The sequence below is a fragment of the Carassius auratus genome, chromosome 23 (assembly GCF_003368295.1).
Source record: "Carassius auratus strain Wakin chromosome 23, ASM336829v1, whole genome shotgun sequence".
Taxonomy (NCBI): Eukaryota; Metazoa; Chordata; class Actinopteri; order Cypriniformes; family Cyprinidae; genus Carassius; species Carassius auratus.
Genome location: NC_039265.1, coordinates 7,535,822 through 7,558,032, shown reverse-complemented (window position 1 = coordinate 7,558,032; position 22,211 = coordinate 7,535,822). Strand labels below are relative to the sequence as shown.

The 22,211-nt window shown below is 38.0% G+C and overlaps 1 long non-coding RNA gene across 2 annotated transcripts; it reads right to left on the bottom strand.

The window, feature by feature from the left end:
- Positions 1–1,278: 1,278 nt before the first annotated feature.
- On the bottom strand, positions 1,279–21,742 carry LOC113041147 (uncharacterized). Of its 2 annotated transcripts, none has more exons than XR_003275344.1 (2): positions 20,686–21,742; positions 1,279–3,455 (listed from the first exon to the last, which is right to left on the bottom strand). It is a non-coding gene; the product is annotated as an uncharacterized LOC113041147 (long non-coding RNA). The 2 variants fall into 2 exon arrangements; XR_003275343.1 differs by having other exon boundaries at positions 1,279–1,913; positions 20,686–21,740.
- Between the last annotated feature and the right edge of the window lie 469 nt (positions 21,743–22,211).

Genomic DNA, 22,211 nt, shown 5'->3' with positions numbered 1-22,211 from the left:
TCAATCTCAATATTAAAATGTCTGCTATTGTTTTATGTTGCTTGGCACAGCGCTCCCGACTTCTTCAATGTCACTCGCTTCATAAATCCATGTTCTGCAAAGAGCAGCCTTATCATAGTATATTATGGCAGAGCTGCAGTGTTCGTGAGCGTGTGTAAGTGTGGTGTCTGGTTGCATGCTGAGGTTAAAGAGAGCCATTCTGGTATTTATAGCTACAACCTTAATCATGCAAATAATGAAAAATATGCTGTGCAATGAGAGGATTTTATTATTGGCGAAGAGTATGAATTTGTTATGGCTGTGTATGCGTTTGTATGCATATTCACCTGTTACAGATAGAATATCTTCTGCAAGAATAATGTGTAGGTAAACTTAAAAATGCATTTTGGATGAGGGTATGTTTGTGTCTTGTTTCAGGGTGCCGTCTGTCATTCAGCTTGTTTGTTGGAAAAGGTTGATACAATGTACATAACTATGTGTAAATATAATAGTGTTTACACAGACCTTTTTCCTAACTTGTTTGGTGGTATTAGTGGTTCAGAAACCTAAATAAATAAAGCATACAGGCCTGTACTCATCTCTTCCAACACATATTCATAAATTTGTCTTTGATTGCGCACATAGTTATTCTATAATGGCCTCTTATTGTTGTGCCATAAAAAAAGAGATATAGCAAAGGAATATTTTAAATCTCAGACCATCTATCAAGGGATCTTTTCCATGCTTTGTGCAGGCTGTGATTATTAATCTCACAGACCATGAGACTAAATTATACTATGGTGATTTGATACTGTAGGTCAGTGTGGATCACATGACTTCATCTGTGCTTGTTCTATATGGCCATGACATTATACACATAGCAGGAAAAAAATCTTTATGTTTGTAAAACTTGATATGGCATTTTAAAAAAATACAGTGCTGCTCATGGCGTAAGATGAACAAAATGGACACACCAACAATTAAAATATTGCAGATGGTATTTTAACATTGACAAATAATACACACTTTACGTTGTAAAGGTGACCTTTCCCACCACTAGCAGAACTCAAATCAAATTGCAGTCTGTTTGTTCATGTTACAATCACATTTTACTCCTATGAAATGAATTTGCTGCTGATTTTTCGACGATGTGAGCAAAGAAAATAATACAAACCAATAATATTATAGTATAGTGTTTTGTGTTTCCGTCCAATCAATTCCCAATGGATAAAATCATGTCCCCGCCCTACATTATTTCCAGCTGAATAGTCTGTTTCACTTCAATGAAAAACCACTTCAGCAGTTTATGAACTTCAGGATGAGCTTTTATTGATCAGCCATGTACATTAAGAATCACGACAAGTGTAGAAGGAAAAGAGAGAGACAAGGAACGACTGTTTTACTTATTCAACAGCTTGACACACACCCACTCCCTCGTTCCCTACATCCATCCAGCCCAGCTCATCCCCCCATCTCCTCACTCTTTCAGCTGAGAGACAAAAAATCAATGGGCGTCCATAAAGAGCCCAGAGCCCTCTTTCCAATGATAGTGAATTGGCTTGAATACATAATCAACAATTATAGCACATAAATAATAAGTGACATGACATATATAATACTAACCTGGGCTTTAAGAGGACAAAGAGTGTTTAATCATGATATTAGTACTTAAAGGAACAAGCATTCAACAGCTGGTCCTGCACTGTGAACTTCACAGGAAGTCAAATATTGTGCGTTGTGCCTTTGAACACCTCTCTTTCTTCATCACAGCTCTACGGGGTGATCAATGCACAGCTACAGCTGGTTGAAGGGGACCAAATCCATAAAACAGTTGATTTGGTTCCATTTTACCAGCTTTAGCAAAGCATTTTAGGACAAGACTTCGGTGTGCGCCAGAATCCCAAGCTCAGGACAGGAGAAGGATATCGTTGAACCTGTAGAAGAAGAACAGGAAAGTTGAGTGGATTTTTTTTCTTAAAAGAAAATCAATTAAAAATACTCCAGAAAAAGTATAGAGCAGAGGTGTCAAACACACAGGCAGGATGAGGAGGTGTCTAATAGGGCCAGCTGGGATAATATGAATGCAAAAAAAGCAACTTAAATTAGTTACAGTTAGTTATAATTTACAGTAAGTGCTTTGGTGCAGAATATGCCACTTGGGCATACTATATACACCCATTTGTACTTTTCAGCTGAAACTGGATCTCTGGGTGACACAGGTGTCCAGAGCAATGCAGTTCACCCTCCTCACAGACTCACCCACAGCAGGTACAATATGGGTGCAAAGAAAACTATTCGGTGAATTAAAATTACAAAATACAGACATATAATGCCATTGCATGGAGGTTTCCCATTAGCCCCCCAGTTCTCTTCTTCTCTTCAACATCTAAATAATGTCCTTCTACAATAAAATGTATAAATACATTTATACATTTATAAATCTTAAAAAAAAGTAATAAACAAATTGAAGTAAAAAAATTACAAACACATTTCACAAAAGGACTAAAACATAAACAGTTAAAATAAACTGAATAAAATAAAAGCTAAATAACAATTAAGTCTAATAAAATAAATAGTATTGCACTTTAATACTGATTAAATGTTGTCCGAGTCTGATTGAGAAACCTTTCCTTTTTTTTTAGCTAATTTTGCGTTAATGTACAGATTTGGCTGGCTAAAGTCATTCAGTCAATAACCTTTTTCTTGTATATACAGTGAAAAATATATTCTAGCAAGTGGAATTTGTATCTTTAATCATCTCCCTTTTCTTTATTAAAGCAGCATGAAGTGATTCTGAACTTTGCATTGTGTTTAAAAAGTTATTTTTCTGTCTTTAATTTGCATTAGCATCATGTGAAAATGTTTCTAGAGTAGAAAAATGCAATAGTCCAGACTTGGGACCTAGAATAAGTTTGACACCACAGCTTGAGAGTCTATTACAGCCAGTATCAGTTTAGACAACACAAGCAAATGCGAATGAATGCAGTCAGGATCAGGTGTTTTACGATTATAGAATGGAAGTGGATGCATCGTTGTTGATAGAGAAAGGGCAGAAATTGAACTGAAGAGGTTGAAGAGGAAAACAGGAGTTACCACTGATGACAGAAGCATCCGTGTAAATGATGACTGCAGACAATCTTGAGAAGATGAATTCATCACAGGCCTGTCAATACGGCTAATGAAGCCAGAAGACAACACACTGCTAGAATTAACTCCCATTTACCCCCCTCACTGTCCACTCTTCCTTTGTCTCTCTTTGTCTTTTTTATGTCTCATTCTCCCTCGTTGGCTTTTAAGCTCTCTCTGTCTGTTTTCTCATTCTGTCTGAAGTCTGTGCTTTTACAAGGCAGCTCTTTGCAGTTTAGGCCAACTCATTGTGTTCAGTTCTTTATGTTTGTCCTTCAGGCTCCTTTCCTGGATCTTTAAATTAGCATGAGCTAATAATTTTGCCATTAGGGAAGTTTGCTGCCATTAGCCTGAAGAAAAAAAAGAAAATAAGAAAAGCATGTATTCATAGTGAAAGTGTGTGTTTGATCTGGCTCAAGGAAAATGTGGCATCATATTTTTTTATGATGGGCTATTTTTTAAATCATTCCTGCAACCAGCTTTTGCTTTATACCTCAGAGCAACCCACATACCCAGTGCATCTCCTCCCTCCCCTCTCGTTCGTTCTTCCTCTACTTCTCTGCTATTCATATTTGAGGACGAGTGACGTATATAAGGTCAGATGGTCACGTACTGTATAGTATTGTAATTGCAATTAGAATTCACAACATAATGCATGCTTTGTTTTCAATTCCGATTATTCTGTTCTATAATAATAAAGTATTATAATTAGAAAAGTATTTATAATGTACACCATCTGCATCCTAACTATAGAACCAAATTTTTGCTTTCAGTGTGCGGAAAAAATAAATTAAGCTTTGCTGGGACACAGTGTAGGAGAAGAGAGGAGGAAGAGGGCGACAAGAAAACAGGAAGTAGAACACAGAGTGAATGCATGACCCTATTGCAGATTTACTGCATGATTGTTCTATACAAATATGTTATGCCTTTGTGTGTATTAATAAACATTTGACTTCCTATATTAGCCTATATTTAATGCTAAATTAGCATCTAAATACCAGCAATAAGTACTTAACATGTAAAACATTAAATGTCCTTTATATCCACTGAGTTCATTTCAGTTGTATCTGTGGATCAGCGCACACAGAGGACAGAGTGAAAGGCTATTGAGAGAGAGAGTGCTGAATCAAGATATGTTTCGCCATAGATTTTAATAGCAGTCCATACACTCAGCAGCTTAAAACGACATACCTTAATAATAAAAATAAAATACATTGTGTTACAAAATACCTTTAAGTTTTTATGACTTTCTCTCTCTTTCCCTCACTGTCTCCATTTCTGGATAAAAGTGTTTTTAGTTGCACACGAAAGTAACACTCCTTCTCAAAAAAAAAGGGATAATCATCCCCCAAAGGAAAATTTTATCATATTTTATTTACTCTTGTGTCATTCCAAACTTGTTTGACTTAATTTTACAGAATACAAAAGAAGATATTTTGAAGAATGGTGCTTAACAAACCATTTTAGATGGCATTTCTCATACTAGTGTGAGAAAACACACACACACACACACAAAAACATGCGGGTTTGTAATGAGAAACCCTTTAAAATGACTGTGGCACCATGTCTGTACCATTGCATCGTTACCAACCTCTTTCATTTGACAACTGTCACGCAAGTTAGTTTTTGTCAAAAAGACAGATAAAGGATGTATTCCAGGTTGATTTGGAGTGTATCCCACTAGGGAAGACACACAAAAGAAGGCCAAAACAGAGAGGTGCGGGAAGGTTTACTGCACAGTCCACTCTGTGAAACTGTGCTTCCTAGAGTGCTCTTAAAAGACAGCAGCTGAGGAATTGTGGTAATGGAGTTGTTTAGCAGACCTGACCCCATCAGATACACACACCGTGGATGCCACAGCAGAGCCTCTGTGGACACTTTAATTAGCTAGCGTACTAATTGAGTTAATTCACTTTGCTTCAGTGCTCTGAACTGACCGGTGTGTTTTGCTGTGAACTTTTAACAAGGTCCTTTAGCAGTATGTGTTTATTTTTTCTTCTCTATACATCAACTTTCAGAAAAGAGATGAATCACACTAGCGTGACTAGCGGCCTCAGCGCTGGTGGTTTGGGCCTGGCTTTGCGCAAAAGCCTGGGGCTAGAGTTTTGGAGGTGCCCTCGGATAAGGCAGAGGATGTGGGAAGAGGTGCTGAGCGTGCTGCAGTGTGTTTGCAGTGCTGGCTTCTCTCCTTCCCTCTGCATTCGGACGTGAGCGCTAGCGTAGGCCCTTACTCAGCACTATTTCTGGTCCTGATTGGCTGTTCCAGGCAGCAGACCGCTACAATTACAGTAGACAGTAGTCAGCTTTTTGACTCCTCTAGCGGAACAAAGTGTCAGAATTTAGGTTGATTCACTGTTCATTAAACGCTTAATTGGTTTTTGGTTTTGAAGCTGCATTTTGTTGTATATTGTGGTCTGTGGGCCTGTTTAATCACACATGGTCCTTATTCCCATATATACTGTACTTCGTTTGGCCTTTTTGCTATTCATATCAACAGAGAGAGTAAATGATATGACATTAACAGGCTTTCCACAAATCCAAAACATCAAAGCTGTGCAAATTTAACAAGACAAATAAACAAATGATATGGACGTGATTATAAGTTATTACTCAACTTTTTTGTAACACTAAACTGAAATCCCTATAATAGTCTGGGAAGCAAAGCTTGTTGGCTGGAAGGCTTTTTATTTGTAACTTTTTCTTTTCTTTTCTTTCTTTACTTTTAAGAAAATCACCTTAACTCAAAACTCATGTAAGAGCACCAGCACTCAATATGCCTCTAATTAAACACTGTTTTATCCTGTTTTGATTACTCTGAGATTACTGGCATCTTTGTTTTGCAAATCTTTTATTTAATTTTGGAATGATGTATTCCCCAAAGAGGTTTTATTTCTTAACCTTTTAATCTCTCGGGAACACATTTTAAGGAAATCAATAGCAATTTAGATTTATTTATTATTTAATTCCCTTTTACTTATGCTTCTCTCTGCAGATGTTGGATCAGTGGGAATCATCTAGATCATTTGCTCTTTCTCTGTTACTGTAGGGGGTCTAATATGCTTATTACCTTTGGGCCACTGTAATCGGGTTTAATAGAGGCTTTGACTCCAGGGAGTAACGTTTTCATCTAATTGCAGCATCTTAATTGTGGTTGTGTGGAAGTTCTTATCCACTCTAATTTGCAGCACTGTTATTTTTTCTCTCTCTCTCTCTTTTATCACATCGTCTGTCCATTATTCACCAAGAGAAGCCTGGATGTGGAATAGAGCAGTGCTGAAATCTTTATACTGTATCTGCAGGAGGAGAAGCAGCAACTAAAGCAAGTTATTGACAGGTCTCCACCACACTGAAGGTCTCCGCACACTTGTGTGTACTGAAGAAGCTTCTTGTGTCCTTATGACCTTCACTATATCTTAGAGGTCTGACTCAAGAATCGGAGGAAAGCAGAAATTGATTTAGTATTTAGTGAATGGATGCGAGAGAGTTGAAGAGGGAAAACCAGTAATGTAAATGTTGCCTTTTTCTATGATCTATTTTTAAATTTTCTAATTCTATATGAATACATTCAAAGTATTAAAAAATACTATATAAATGATGCTAAAATAACAGTGTTCAAGATGCACCATGTTATAAAAGGGGAGAGTGTGTTTTTGGAAATTTTTGACTTTCATCATGACATCAATTTATGGCACATCTTAAGGACGTCATAGATGCTTCAGTTAATAACAAAGAATATGCACATTTTCCTAGATTGTGAAAAGCTGTACTTATGTGCAGTAAAGTACCTAGCTGGTCCTGTAAGGCCATGACAGAGTGTCATATTCATGTATGGAAGAGGTTGTACATTCTTGATCCTGCAGGGCCATTATTCTGCAGAGTTTAGCTCCAATCCTAATTAAACAGCTAGTCAAGGTCTCTGGGATTACCAGAAACTTCCAGACTGGTGTTATGGGACTGACTACAACTAAACTCTACAGGACATTGGTCTTCCAGGAGCAAGCACCTCCAATGTATGTCATGGAAGAGTAATGCAGTTGATGTTTTATATACATATATATATATATATATATATATATATATATATATATATATATATATATATATATATATATAAAAACAGTAAATCAAGACTTTTATTTTTAGACAATTTAAAAGATATGTTTCCAGTTGTGCAGCTTCATAATTTTGTGGAAACTGTGATGCATCTTTCCATTGCTTTTGATTAATTTGATGCATCCTTGCTGAATAAAACTTGAAAATTTCTTTCCATAAAAAAATTCTATTATCCAAGCTTTTGAATGGTAGTGTATGTCAACACTCGGGCCGTTTCATCGCATGTCAGGCTGTAGCTCCTTACACACAAACACAACTTACTGTACAAGCAGTGTGGAAACAGCATAACAGCTTTAGATTCACACACTCACTCACAATAAATGTTCACCATTGAAGGACAGAAGAATAAAAAGGTGAAGAAAAGTAAAAAATGGAGAGGAACTGAAGTGGAAAAGTGATCTTGCTGGAACGATTTGTAATGTAGCGCAGCTGTGTGGTGTCTGCTCACTCTCTCCCTCAGTGTTCAAAGAGAAGAACCTTGTGTTAGAGACAAAATGTGTTAAATGTGTGTCCACCTGAAACAATGACAAAAAGAACAGGGCCAGGGGCCGGTGGAAGGGACTGCATATTGAGCGGATGAGGGCTAAGCTCGTCTGTATGTTTAAACACACACACACACACACACACACACACTCAGAGCTGAGGTCATATGTTGTGAGAGTCTCTGAGTGTGTCCTGTCTGAAATCACATACCATAGAAGAATATTCTTGAACACACAGGACGTATTCATGAAACGCTAGCAGTGTAAATCGTACATGCTGTAAAAATATTCTGACATAAATAGGTTAATAAAATTCAGGATTTATAAATATGATAAAAAATCGTATTAAATCTTTTTTTTTTTTTTGGCATAAGATTTGTTTAGCATTTTATCAAAATCCTCAAAATGCATTTATTGCTTGGTTAAAATTAGATGTTGTTTCCAAGATTGCCATCTATTCGTGTTGCTGTTTAACAGGCATGTTGATTTATATTTTTAACCTTAAATTTGCATTGAGAAAAGTTTGGGTGGATTTATTTATTTTTATTCTATTTTTTATATATGTTCTACTGTGTGCTAATTTATCCACAGGCTCTTATTATCACTGCTCTATTTTCAGCCCTATTGTAAATGCAATGAGGTCGGTCTAATGTCACAGCAGTAGACAGTGAAACTCTGCAATGCATATGATGAATATATAGATCAGAACTGGGAACTCTTTTGAGGTCTCTCTATACTGAAACTTTCTTTAGGATCATCTTACCCTTCTTTCCCTATTGTCCTTCCTTATTACCCTGCTTTCTATCACTCAATCTCCTCATTTCTCCCTCTCTCAGTAATGTTCTCAGCACTTGGCTAACACCCTGCGCGGCGGTGCTGGAATGTTAACTAGGTTCTTCCTGACGCTGCACCTCAGAAATATATGTGCACTTAAAGGGTTGTGTGATCACGGATGCTCCGTATATATGTGAGTATGGCCTGCTCACCTGTACTTAAACTTCCATCTTATTCCAGTTACCTACTACTGAATCATGCTCACCTCACTTATTAAGAATGACATATAAACACACACACACACATGCATATATATATATATATATATATATATATATATATATATATATATATATAGATAGATAGATAGATAGATAGATAGATACTGTAGGCTAGTATAGGAAATTTTAAAAGAAAATACAATTGTCACCAGTCTCCTCTACATTTACAAATATTCACATTTTTTATTCCCCACATGTTGTTTTTTTTATTTTTCGCATTGTTTACTTTTTATTCCAACCATAAATATTTTCTCTGTCCCTGCTGGTAGTGCGAACAATACAGAATGTGTTTTTATGGCGGCCGGTATTGCTGAATGTGCGTTGAACTCTCAGGTAGTGAATTGGACTCTGCAGGAGCGAGTGCCCTGGGAGAGGAAAGATAGACCACTGCAGGAGATTTTTACCATTCTCACACACCCACCACTTTCAAACGCTACAGCGTTCCGGGGCTGTTTCTGAAATGAACATGCCAATTACATAGTTATCACCATGTTGTAACACTGTAGTTACTGTTTGTAATGAATTTGCTGAAATTGCAGTGTCTGTGCAATATGAACTTATTTCAATTAAGAGGAAGATGCCTCAGGCTGAGGGTGAGCCACATTGCTGCATGCAGTCTGCAGCACTGAACGATTCCTGTTTCATATCAGAAAGAGAGAGAGAAAAAAGTACAGGAATTAATGTTTTTTTTTCGTCGCCGATGGAATGAAGCTTTGTGTCGGAGCGCCCTTGTTCTTTTAATTACTTCCTCCTGGTTTACAGCTCCAGTGAATTTTAATTATCCAACATGCTAATTTTTGGGAAGAACATCCATTTGGCATCAGGGCGTTTTGGGAGAGTTGGATGTAAGCGCACTTGGAAGAATACAGCGCATGTTTCGTCTCTGGGTGGTTTTGCTGCTGTAGCTGGTGTTAGGAAATGTTGAGCTCTTCAACAACTCCGGTGTGATGGGAAAAAGTAATTATGATGTCATACGGCAAACTTCCCACCGAGAAAATGCCCTCAGCTCAGCTAAAAGAAAAATTACAGCCCATAATAATATGTCCATCTGTGATACTCAGCTATACTGTGATATTCTATAATTATATTCGCAGGACATTACAGCATGTCTCTCTCTTTCCTTCTCTGTTTTTTTTTTTTTTTTTTGCAGTGGGAGCATGTTCTAGATAAGGCTGACTGTTATTGGGGTTTAAATGCTAGCAGATGTCGCTTTAATTGATTGAAACAAATTACCAACGCATTGATCCTTGGTTCGAATGTTCCGTGCGAGTGGCACTGAAGCGGTGTGTGTGTGTGTGTGTGTTGCACCACATAGGATGTTTTCCAGTTCGTGGAGATGCAGCGATTTGTCTGACACAAGACATAAGCATTTAAAAAAGCTTGATTTGTACTATATAGGTTAATTCAACCTTTTGTTCATTCATAGCCAGTTGCAGCAGAATAATGGCCTACATAATTGGTTAAATAATTTTAAATTGCTGCCTTGTGGAAATTCATTGAGACCTCACTGCTTGCTTTATTCCAGAAATTTGTGAGCTGCCTCTGTGGGAAGCATTTTTTAAGAGATCATATTGTAGGCTGAGGAAATGGAGAAATCTGGGATTTTATTATATGATATCATAAATGTATAATTATGTTTATTAAATATATAATTAAATGTTTATTTATTTATTAATATAAGTTCATGTACACTATTGCTTAAATGTTAGTGGTATATACATTTTATTTTTATTTGTTCATTTATAAAATATTATTTACATTATTAAATAGAACATATAATATAAAATAACATGAACCTTTCTATTTTAATATATTTTAAAAATGAATGTCATTCCTGTGATGCATAGCTGAATTTTCAGCATCATTACTTCAGTCTTCAGCGTCACATGATCCTTCAGAAATCATTCTAATATGATGATTTGCTGCTCAAGAAACATTTTTTATGATTATCAGTTGATATATAAGTTGAAAACAGTTTAATATAATTGTGGAATGCTTTTTTTATTTATTTGAATTTCAGCATTTATTTGAAACCGTAATATTTTGTAGCTGTCTTTTGTAAATGCTCACTGTCATTTTTTATCAGTTTAAATCCTTGGTGAATAAAATAATAATAAAAAATATTACTGATCCAAACATTTGATATTTTAGCACTTTGCATAATTCCTCTTATATGCTAAAATCAATATTTGTGAGTCGAGTTTCCCATGTTTTCTGTGTGTAAAACTCTGTATTTAAAATATTTAAATATTTTTTTAAATTTTTACTGCACTATTTGAACTATGTTTAAGCCCTTTTTTGAGTACTCAAAATCAGTTACCCCCGAGGTTGAATTCTGGTTCAGATGCTGCTGCACAAGACAACAGGCAGCAAGGCATCTCAATCGGTTTCAAACAGAGGGTATTGACACACTGTTTGATTGGCAGCTTGATGAGCCCCCAACGCTAGCACAGGACAAGGAGGTTGGCTAAAGGGACAGAAGATTTGGATCAAACACTGATCTCATCCTGCCACACTCTCCTGAGAGCAGACCTTCGTCCCCAGCTCCACCTCTTGGAATACCAAATGCTGCTGATTGACTCCAGAGTAAACATTTATAAATGCAGTGTGATTAAAAAGTACAGATTTATGAGGTTTTTTTGTTGGAAACTAACTTTATAAATTTACAACACACACTCAAACAAGGATAGATGGACTGGGAGAAAATATTCACCATCATTAGGCCACATATTTAAGCCTGCAGAGTTTCCTCATCTGCTTCTGAGCATGACTGGGAATGAAAGTCAATTATAATGTATGGTACACACTCTCAAATAAAAGGTACAAAATCTGTCACTGGGGCGGTACCTCTTTAAAAGGCACACATTTGTACCTAAAAAAAACTCCATAATGGTAACTTAAAAGTACATTTTAGTACCTAAATTTTGCATATTAGTATCTAAAACGAATAACATTTCTGGAGGACGCAGCTCTGCACAGTTTCTCTCCAACCCTAATCAAACACACCTGATCCAGCTAATCAAGGTCTTCAGGATTACTAGAAACTTCCAAGCAGGTGTGATTTGGAGCTGGTTGGAGCTAAACTCTGCAGAGCTGTGCCCCTCCAGGAATTGAGTTTGGCTGCATCCAAAAACTTATAGGCAGCTGACTTGCTGCCGGATGAGAAATGACTTTGCAGGCAGCGTTTTTGCATGAAGGCACCTTATGAAACTGATTTCTAACAGGCTTCTGAGGCAGAGTAAAGGTTTAATGATCTACAGCAAAATATAGAGAGCTTTGGTGATAACTAAGCAAATATTTCACAACTATTAATTTCTCACTAGAAATTACATCAAAAGGGGAAAAAGGTGATCAAAAACATACTTTAAGTCACAAACTGACCACCGGCCACAACTTTCCGATGCCATCTGATTTTTTGCTTAACTGTCATGGAATGAAATGCACAGGATTATGGGATATCAAAGGCAGAGAAGGATACATCTGTGTTGCCTTCAAAAATCGGCCAGATGAAGGCATCAGACAGGAACTGAGATATATGAGATAACCTCTACAGTGAAAATGTTGGGGTCAAAACAATAAACTGTTACTTTTATTTGGCAAGAATGGATTTAATTAACTAAAAGTGAAGGGAAAACAAGACATGCATAAAAATATACATAAAAAGCACAACTGTTTTTAAAATTGATAATAATAAATGTTTATAGAGTCCATAGAGTGATTTCTAAAGGATCATGTGAGACTAAAGAATAATGATGCTGAAAATTCAGCTTTGCATCAGAGGAATAAATTACATTTTGTAATATATTAAAATAGAAAATAGCCTTTTATTCAAAAACATAAAAAAACGTAAGAATCATATGAATTCTTCCCAAATCCAATCGTTAGTACGATAGCGTATTTTAGTTAGAAATTATACATCAGTAGTGTGATGCATACAGTTGCATGTATGCTGCATATGTGCTTATACACTGAAGGTTGTTATGTTCCCGTCCCAGTACACCCCTGCACTCAGGTGTCCATCAAACCTGCTCTCCATATGCTCCTGAATTAAAGCCTCTGAAAGGCACAAAAGCGTCACATCCTGTGCTACGGTTTCCTTTCATTACGTGTCAGTACTGAGCCCAATCCTTCAGCACACTTGTGTTAGGAAGACTAATAATGTTATGCTCTGTAACCTGCCTCCTTATTGCCCGTCTTGATAAACTGTCCTTGATTTATCTGCCTCCTCACAGTCACACCCGCATCACTTCCAGACCGCGCTGCACTTAATCACCGCTTTCGGCCTGACACCATCAGCCAACATATTTTTCATAATCTTGCAAATCAGACACCGATTTATGATTTAACAAATCCCAAAACCTTCCCAGAAATATTTCTTTTTATCTCCACTATTATTGCCTTTCCGCTTGGCACACGTGACAAGTGAATCATTCTCAGAATTTACTTTATCTCTTTTTTTTTGTGGGATGTAACGGCTTGTAGATCTACTGTTTTAGTGTTTGATGAACAGAATCAAGAGAACAACATGTATTTGATTGATTTAATGTGTCCTTGCTGTATAGAAGTATGAATTTCTTAAAATAAAAGTACTGACACACTAATATTTACCCTAATTACTCATTAGCTGTCTATAGGGTTAGGGTTAGGGCTATACCCTAAATTATAGACTTTCCACAACTCATATATTAACACTGAGATTTATTATTCCAAATCGTATCTTTAAATCTTACTTATGACATGCAATGAGTGATCAGACATTTTGTCATTCACTTGCTTTCTATTTTTGTGCTGGCTGGCCCCACAACCTATTGATCCCAAGCCACACTCTTCATAACAGTACATTAAAATATCTTCTTATTGGCTGTGATTGTATTACAAGCGTAGACAGACAAATAGCTTGTCGGATATCTAGTTTGTACAGCGTTCAGCTGGGTTTGTCCTCTGTTTAAACTGGGACTAGTAAGTGCACGGGGATTCTAGTGGGCCCCTTGGCCCCCTCAGTCCCCTCAGTGCTGGGCTTTGCCTGTCTCAGCTCACTGGCTCAGTCAGCATTGTTGCATATTTAATGTCCTGATGAACGCTTCCACCTGCTGACACAGGAAAAGTGACAGAACAATGCACCTCCCAGCCCCCTCCGTCCCTCCGTCCCTCCGTCCAGTAGCTTCACAGCCATCATCAATCCAGTCTCTCTCCATCTCATGTACATGCTGTTTCACATTCACACACTTCACAGCCTGACCTATCTTTTGTCTATCCCATGAATCTCCTCCTGTGATTCGCTCAACTATGTACATATCGTCCATTCTCGGTCACTCGTTCTGTTTCCAGTCTTCCCATGGGAGGCTTATCCCACTTTCATCAGTTTTTTCTCCTTCCTTCAACCATATTTTCTGAATTGTGTTGTCTCGCTGTACTTTGTCCTGCAGTGACCCACTGAAGGCCTCAAACGACTAATGCATAGCACCCATTATTACCGTTTAAAGATGTCTCGCCCACTTTTCAGGCATACTTCTTCAAAATCTCCTTCTCGTCTACACTCTTTCATTTGTAAACGCAGGTCAGGTCAGCTCAGTGCTGGTGTATCCTGCACATCCTCTGATGTGATTGTGGGTCTCAGTGGACGTGCTTTACCGGGTTCTGACCACCTCTGACCATCACACGGCTTCCCGTAACACAGTCCACAGACATCAAGACTCTACTCTGCCCTGCTGCTAAAGGCTAAGTGAATATTCCCCAGCAGCGCTTACACACACACACACACACAGAGAGAGGCACACACTCGATACAAAAGCAGGACAGCTTGGCCTGTCTATCCAAAAGTTAATCTATGTACTTAGTCCCTCTGTGAGTAAAGAGACTCTGTAGAGATGAAATATATACATTTATTAATGAAGTTCCAAAATATCCAGAAGCTAAGAGGACAAAACTGTGGGTAAGGCACATCCATTTTAAGAGAAGGTGCCTGTGTGACAGTGGCACAAATGATGTCTGTTTTATTTTATTCTACATAATTTTTTTTTTAAATATTTTTAATATGGTAATATATATATTTTTAATAATCCATATTTAGTAATACCTTTTTTTGTATTATATATAGTTATAGTTTTCTTATATACTCACATATATACATATGTACACATATACTCATATATACTTTATTGCTTTTAAAAAAGAAAAATTTATTTTACTTTTTTATAGGTCAAAAACATTATTTAACATTATTTATTTAACATTATTTATTAAAAAAATTATTTATTTTTAATGAATAATCGTTATTGTATTAAATGTGGATAATACTTTTTATTTTAATTACATTTATTTATTTTTAATTTATTTATTTATTGCTTTTTTGTAGATATAAATTCATAATACCACACAAAAAGTACACTGTACCAGATTTCAGCTATACGCTTTTTTGCTTTGCAGGATTTACTCTGGGGAAAAATAAACGCTGTATCATAAAATTAAATTTTTTCGAAACAATACAACTTAGGTAAAATTCCTTTCCAACTAACAGAGTAGGATAAATAGACTGAGATAGCAGTGGCCCATGTGTTCCCAGTGATGAGCAGAAGTCTTCATAACCAGTTGTGTCAAAAACCAAGAAACCACAGACATAAATGTCCAGCAGTCAAACAACTGGACTTTGTTATAAATGATTTTGAAGATGCTTCGCCCCTTCATCAGTATCACTCTGATGCTCTGCGAAAGCTCTATCTCTTTCTCTCTTCTTCGTTGTCTCTCTTCCTCCCCGATTTTATTCATTAGTAAGCATTTGTTCACTGCACCATCTGAACTGCTGTCTGTGTGTTTTCGACATGAGGTGACCACCGTTTGATTACTCCACAGATACCCAAGCGCTCCTGCGATCATTTCATCACGTCACCCTGTACATCATTATTTAATAGCCAATTTAACAGTAACATACACTCACTATTAGGCCATGAGTCGTCTTTCATAACCGCATGTCAGACAAATTTCAATTTGCATTCTACACCCAACCGCTCAAACACAAAATTACCACTCAAACCTATAGTAAAAACACTGGTCCTTCTAGATATTCAGTAATTCCTTAAGCATGTGTGTGTTCCTCTGCCCCGTTTTTTCTCTCACCTGGGATACATACTTCTTTACATTCCATAGCTGCTCTTGTTCATATGGGCATATAAAGAAGTATGTCTACCAAGCAGGATATATGGGCACATGGACAAATGTAATGCATTCAATCCTAATAATCCACAAATATCAGCATTTACGGGCCAAACCACAAAGGTGATGAACTCTAATTACTGTCTTACAAACTGAATGGCACACAAATCCACACACAGATGCGACCTTTACACTTTTAAAACTTTACATCCAATATGCATACAAATGTCACAAGATGATGCAGTTCATTTTCACGGCAGACAAGCGTAGTGTCTTTTTTTTTTTTTTGTCAATTATATCCTGGAAATTGCATGGTCTTATGACTTTACAGGTCAGGTCAGAAACATTGAGGGCTTTTTACACGTCATTTCACTTCAATAAGCCAGCCGAAGCCTGTAAAAATAACATCAGGAGGTGCTCTCTACGTTTTTATACTCCAGAAAGGCAAATACGAATCTATCAGATGTGATAGAATTATACAGTTTTCTTCTTTCCTCTTCACCCTGCAAAAACTGCATTGCTGTACACACACACACACACACACACCCACACACACCAGGCAGCATGTGCTAGTTTTACTGGAAGAGCAGTTTTTCACTTAGTCTACGCAGAGCGCAGCCACACACGATTCACCTTGACTGTCAGCCCAATAGGTACAGCTGCAGCGAGAGGAGAGGAAGAGAGAGAGAGAGAGAAAGATAGAGAGAGATTTGGTGCTTACCTAGTGGGTAGCTGTCAGGTAGAGTCCCCCTGCTTCAGATGGGCCAATGCACCACGAGGAGGAATAAAACAATAAAGGGCAAACAGGAAGAAGTGCTCTAGCATTTCCTCGCAGTGTCCCAGGTGCTGCCTCTGCAGTCTCTCTCTCTCTCTCTCTCTCTCTCTCTGTTCTGCTATCTGAGTCTATTTCTCTCTACCTCACATTCTCTCATTCTATCTTACACTCTTTCAGTTCCCTCCCCACTTCTCTGCCCCATCTCTCTCTCTCTCTCTCTCTCTCTCCCCTCACATGCATGTAGTGAGAAAGTTTAGGTGTAGCGGAGGGCTGCTGTGCACCCTGATCTTCTGATGTCTGGAAATGAATGGGGAATAAACGTGCCTGACCTGCCCTCTCTACATCTCTCCTGTCCAGTTCTCTCTCTCTCTTTCTCTCTCATCGTCTATAATGCACAGCCTATAGAGCCAGTACACTCCTCCTCCTCTTAATTCACTCTCTACCTTTACCCCTCCCTCTCTCTCTGGGTCTCTGTGACCCCTGACACATGCAAGCACACTGTCTCTTACCATTTTACTGTCTCTCTCTCTCTCCAGTCACTTACAGTATAACTTGCTTTATTGGCATGGCAAATACAAATGCACCTTTGTAATGCTCAGGTGATTGGGTGGAAAGAAAATATAAAAATAGTGTGCGGTGATGTACACTAAGATAAAAATTTGCACACAAAAAAAATATCTGTAAAGGCACAACATCCTCAGAAGAACATAATGTACAATATTTACAGGATATGTGCTATACCTTAAGTTAATGTAGCAGTTTTTTTCTTCTAACAGTGTACTTTAGTTTTCAAATACAAATATGTGTGTCCTTTCTCAAACAGTGATATTTAGCTATGACAAGTGTGTAAACTGAAGGTTACTTTTCTGACTTTATGCATAAAAAAGTTATTTCAATAAGTTATTTGATTATGATATTAGAACTAACTTACTAAAATTCTAGGGGGAAAAATCTTAAAAATGCTAAAAATCCTTTGGGTGTAGCATATCCTCATTTATGTAGCTATGTAAATGAATCCAGAGGACAAATAAACTGGACAAAAATGACAAAAACTGAATGAATAATCTTAATTTAATCTTCATTTAAAATACATTTTTAAACATTAATTTATTATTTATTTATCAATCAAGATTTTTTGTTCAAAGTATGTTTTTAGTAATAATAATTAGCTTAATAAACAAACAGTAAAAGTCAATAGTATGTTTATTTAGATATTGTGTGTGGTTTTTCACAGCTATAATTTAAGAACAATATTGTCCTTAGAAGTGAACTAAATTTGTGGATATTCTTAGAAGTAAAATTATCTATCAATTTAATTATTTAACAATTTTGGAATTAATAACTTCAAAATATAGGGTCATGGTTTGTCCTATAGGCATTTTTTTTTTTACTTTATATAAAACAACATAAGTGTATGGCATGTCCTTATAGAGGTGTGTGTGTGTGTGCGTGTGTGTTAAGAGCTTATTTCACCTGAAAATCCCCTCTGCTCTTCTTCCCACTCTGATCAATACCAATTTATAAGCAAATGCTGCTCAGCTGACTCGCTCCTTTAATGAATTAGACCGTCGCTGATGTCACTCCGCTAATGAAGCCTTTCTCAAGAGTGTTAAGCAAATCTGCCGAGGGTTAGTTTGCATATGACTGTGTGTGTGTTAGAGAGGAAAAGGGTTTTACCAGTCCATCCTGTGTAAAAATAATACAATTATGAGTAAAGGAGCGAGACTGCAGGAATATATGGCTGCAGTTTTACTCAATGAGCGTGTGTGTGTGTGTGTGTGTGTGTGTGTGAGAGAGAGAGAGAGAGAGAGATAGTGTGAATGATATGTGACTGATAATTACAGCAGAGGACAGTCAGAGGAGGAACAGACCGCGTCTCTGATCCAATGCCACCATGTGGCTTATAACACCATACGGCTGAATCCTTTATGGAACGAACGTTAATTACTTTTGATCATAGATAAGCAAAAGTGAAAAATATGAATAGTTATAAAAATGCAAGAGGGATTGCGGGTGAGTGATCTGATACTATCTTAAACACACTAGCCTACATGCTGCGTGCGCTGTAGATGAGAATTCAAAGGCGCTCGGCGAGTCATAGCGTGCATACAGAGCAGGACATATTTATGCATGTGATCAGAGCCTCTCCCATCACACTCCACATGTCCCACAATCCAACACTGTCTGTCTCATGTTCACACATAGTCATCTCAGTGTGACCACAATATGCTGCTTGAGCATTGACAGTACATTTGTTCTGTCATTGGATTGGGATGCATTTCCACATGGAAATGTTTAGTTCAATTCAGTTTAGACTGTCGAAAACGCCCTGTTTTAATAGGAGGGACAGAACAGTCATGCTAATGCACTTTAAATTTGGGTAAAACAATAAAATGATAAATTTAAAGCATAATTTGTTATTTTCCATTACATACATGTTTAGTGCTTTTTAGTCGGATTAAGATTATGCCGTTAAAAACACTTTTGACTTTAATAGGAGCAAAAGAACAAATACCGTCTCAGAACATATAAAGCCACAGTCTTCCAGTGCACATAGACTATTTTAATTTAGTTAAAAGAACTACGTTTTATGTAATTTAAGAGCATTTGTTTTTATCCATTTATGAAGAGTTCATTTTATAGTGTAGTGTAGTTCAGTTAGGTTCAAATTAGACTGTGACTTCAGTAAAAATCAAGTTCTTTTAGTTCATTATGTACAATTTAATTGTTTAGAGCATTCACCCTTTTTGCATTTAATACATTCAATTAAAATTCCATTGAATTTATACTTTAAAACTGATAATAGGAGGGAAAAAATAGGAAAGAAGTTTTAGACAAGTTAATGCAATTACAATTTTGTAAGCAAACAAATGTGATTAAGAGTGTTTGTTGTCTTACATTCAGGGACAATTCAATTAAGTTCAATTCAGTTTGGACTGTTAAAGACCGTGACTTTAAAATTGGGCAGCATAAGAAATAACAGTTTTGGTAGTGCACTTAAACAACTACAGTTCAAAAACAAAAAAACGAACTAACTAACTAATTTTGTTTAGAAATACATTTTCTGTTTGGGTGCATTAACAGCGCATTGCCAGAGGCCGCGATAGGTCGCTTACGGCTAATAGCTAAGTAAATCGTGGCTCTTCTTTCTGCATCAGCACTGTCCTCCTGAGTAATTAAACTAAAAGTCCTCGTCATAAATCAAACCTACTCCTCCCATTTCACCCATCTCTCTCATCATCCCTTCCTTATAGGATATCAGTCTGTGGTTTGTGTAAATCGACCCCTATGACCCTACACTGACACACAGAGCCATGGCCGGCTTCTCATACAAGTCATCGCCCCAGCAGCTCAATGCCATAGATAGCAGCATTACCAGGAAATAGGCTCGAACGGCAGTCAACACTCATACACAGAAGCAGGTGTACCATTCCTGCGTCTAACTGAACATCCAGAGCTTCAGAAAGCTCCAACCACCAGCAACAGCTGCTGCCATCCTGATGTCACCTGATCCATCCCAGCTCCTGTCCGCTCCACATTTAAACATGACTGACAGCCCAGGGGCTAATGCCTGTCCTCGAGCCATCAAAGTAAAATTAGAAAAAGAAAAGTAAGCATCTCCCTGGCCCACCACACGGCTAAATATCAATGTCAGGGGCCAACGGTGCTGGAAGTGCTACAGTGTACTCAAGAAAGAAATTGAACATGTCAGAATCACTCAGTTTTCAGTTTAGGTCATCTAATGAAGAACATATTTGCTAAGGTCGCAGCTCTCAACGTGATGCAGTGTGGAGTTGCTAGCTTTGCATGCTAACACTGCTGCTAAAAGTACTTTGATAGGAGCCGGATGGCTGCACATGCGGTCTATGATTGTTCCCCTTTTATCCTCACATACACACTGATACATCAACAGAAAAGCAGAGCTCCGGACAGGCTGAAACATGGTAAAACAGACTTACAGTACGTGCATGTATATGTATTTACTCACGAACACACACATACTCACCGGGGTGAGGAAGCTTGTTTGTGGATCCAAGAGGCAGGGGGAGCGTCCGTTCCCAAGCAGCTGATTCAGCGCATGAGAATTTGAGGATGAGAACGAGAGAAAGGGGGGGGGGGGGTTTGGACAGATGAGAAAGTGATGGGGATGAAGAGAAATGCAGAGCGTTGTCATCAATACCGGAGTGTTCTCAGCACTAACAGAAGAGCGAATTATCAAAAAAATTGGACGAAAATGTCTAGGTCAGATAAAATGGCCCCAAAACCTACGGTAACAACTCCCCACCTGTCCTGCTATGTAAAGAGCTACTTCCCAATACCAGCGAAAACGTGAGCTGGAGAAAGTATGGACAGTATGCTGACAGCACTAAATGAGAGACAGGCGCTCGGAGAGAGAGACAGAAAAAGAGTGAGAAAGACAGAGCAAGAATGAAGTTGAGATGAGGTTAAGAGTGAAAGAAAACATCAGAAAAAAGCGCTAGAGTTGAGGCTGTCTCAGTTTTTTTTTCTCGTTCTTCTCATTTGTCCTCATTGTGTATTCCATCCTGTCTGACAGTTCTGTCCATACTTTGTCCAATAAATGTCCTTGTCCTATCACTTGAGAGACGGCAGCCATTAAGGGGAAAAATGACGTCACCGATATGCCTCCACGTCACCGAAAACAACAAATGTTAGCTTAAAAAATACTTAAATGTCATAATGTTGACTTCAAACATGTTTTATGCCGAACGTTTGGACGGGTCAGGCGGGGAGTGTGCAGAGGGGCTGGTCAGAGGAGCCTCCCACTGCTCCAAAGCTTTTATACTCCGAGGGTCAAAGCAAAGAGGAGCCCCCCTGGCCCTGCACCCACTCCCCTACTCTGCCTGGCCTTATTTAGTGAAGCTGGGCAAAAAATAGCCCTTCAAGTGCTGCTGGCTTGCGCTGATCTGCAGGGGGTGGGGCCAGTGTGGGTGGGTCCTGCAATGGGGGAGGAGCTAATGGCCAATTGGGAAATACGTATTTACTCCTTTTACTTGAACACCTCCTTACCTTTTATTATCCCCCCCCCCCACCCTTCTAATATAATTCAGTCCCCACCCTGTCCTTCCATCAGCAAACCTTCTTAAATCCCTCACGCCATCTGCCCACACCTCCAGGCTTTCAGCTTGGCCTCTGGAGGTATTTTTAGGCAAGCCAAATAAAGAGGTGCGCTCAGATCCTGCCCTGCCCTGCCCTGCACCACCCAGTAGTTTGGTGGCTCTATGTGCTCTGCTATCTATGGTCAGAGCCACTGAGATTGCAGAGAGAGTCACAGACAGTCACTGCAGTGCTTTTGTGCATCAGACTGATGGAATGGAATTCTTGTTATATTTTCTTTAGATGTTACAGAAAGCCAGTCAATTTGAGTCACATAATCCAGCTAGAGTCGTTTCCCCCACTGAGTCTTGTTTGTGTGTTTATTAATTTAGTCATTGAATTATTGATTGATTCAGTGTTTAATCATTTGCACAGTGATTTGTGTAGTCTCTGTGTGTCCTTTTCTGTAACAGAGCA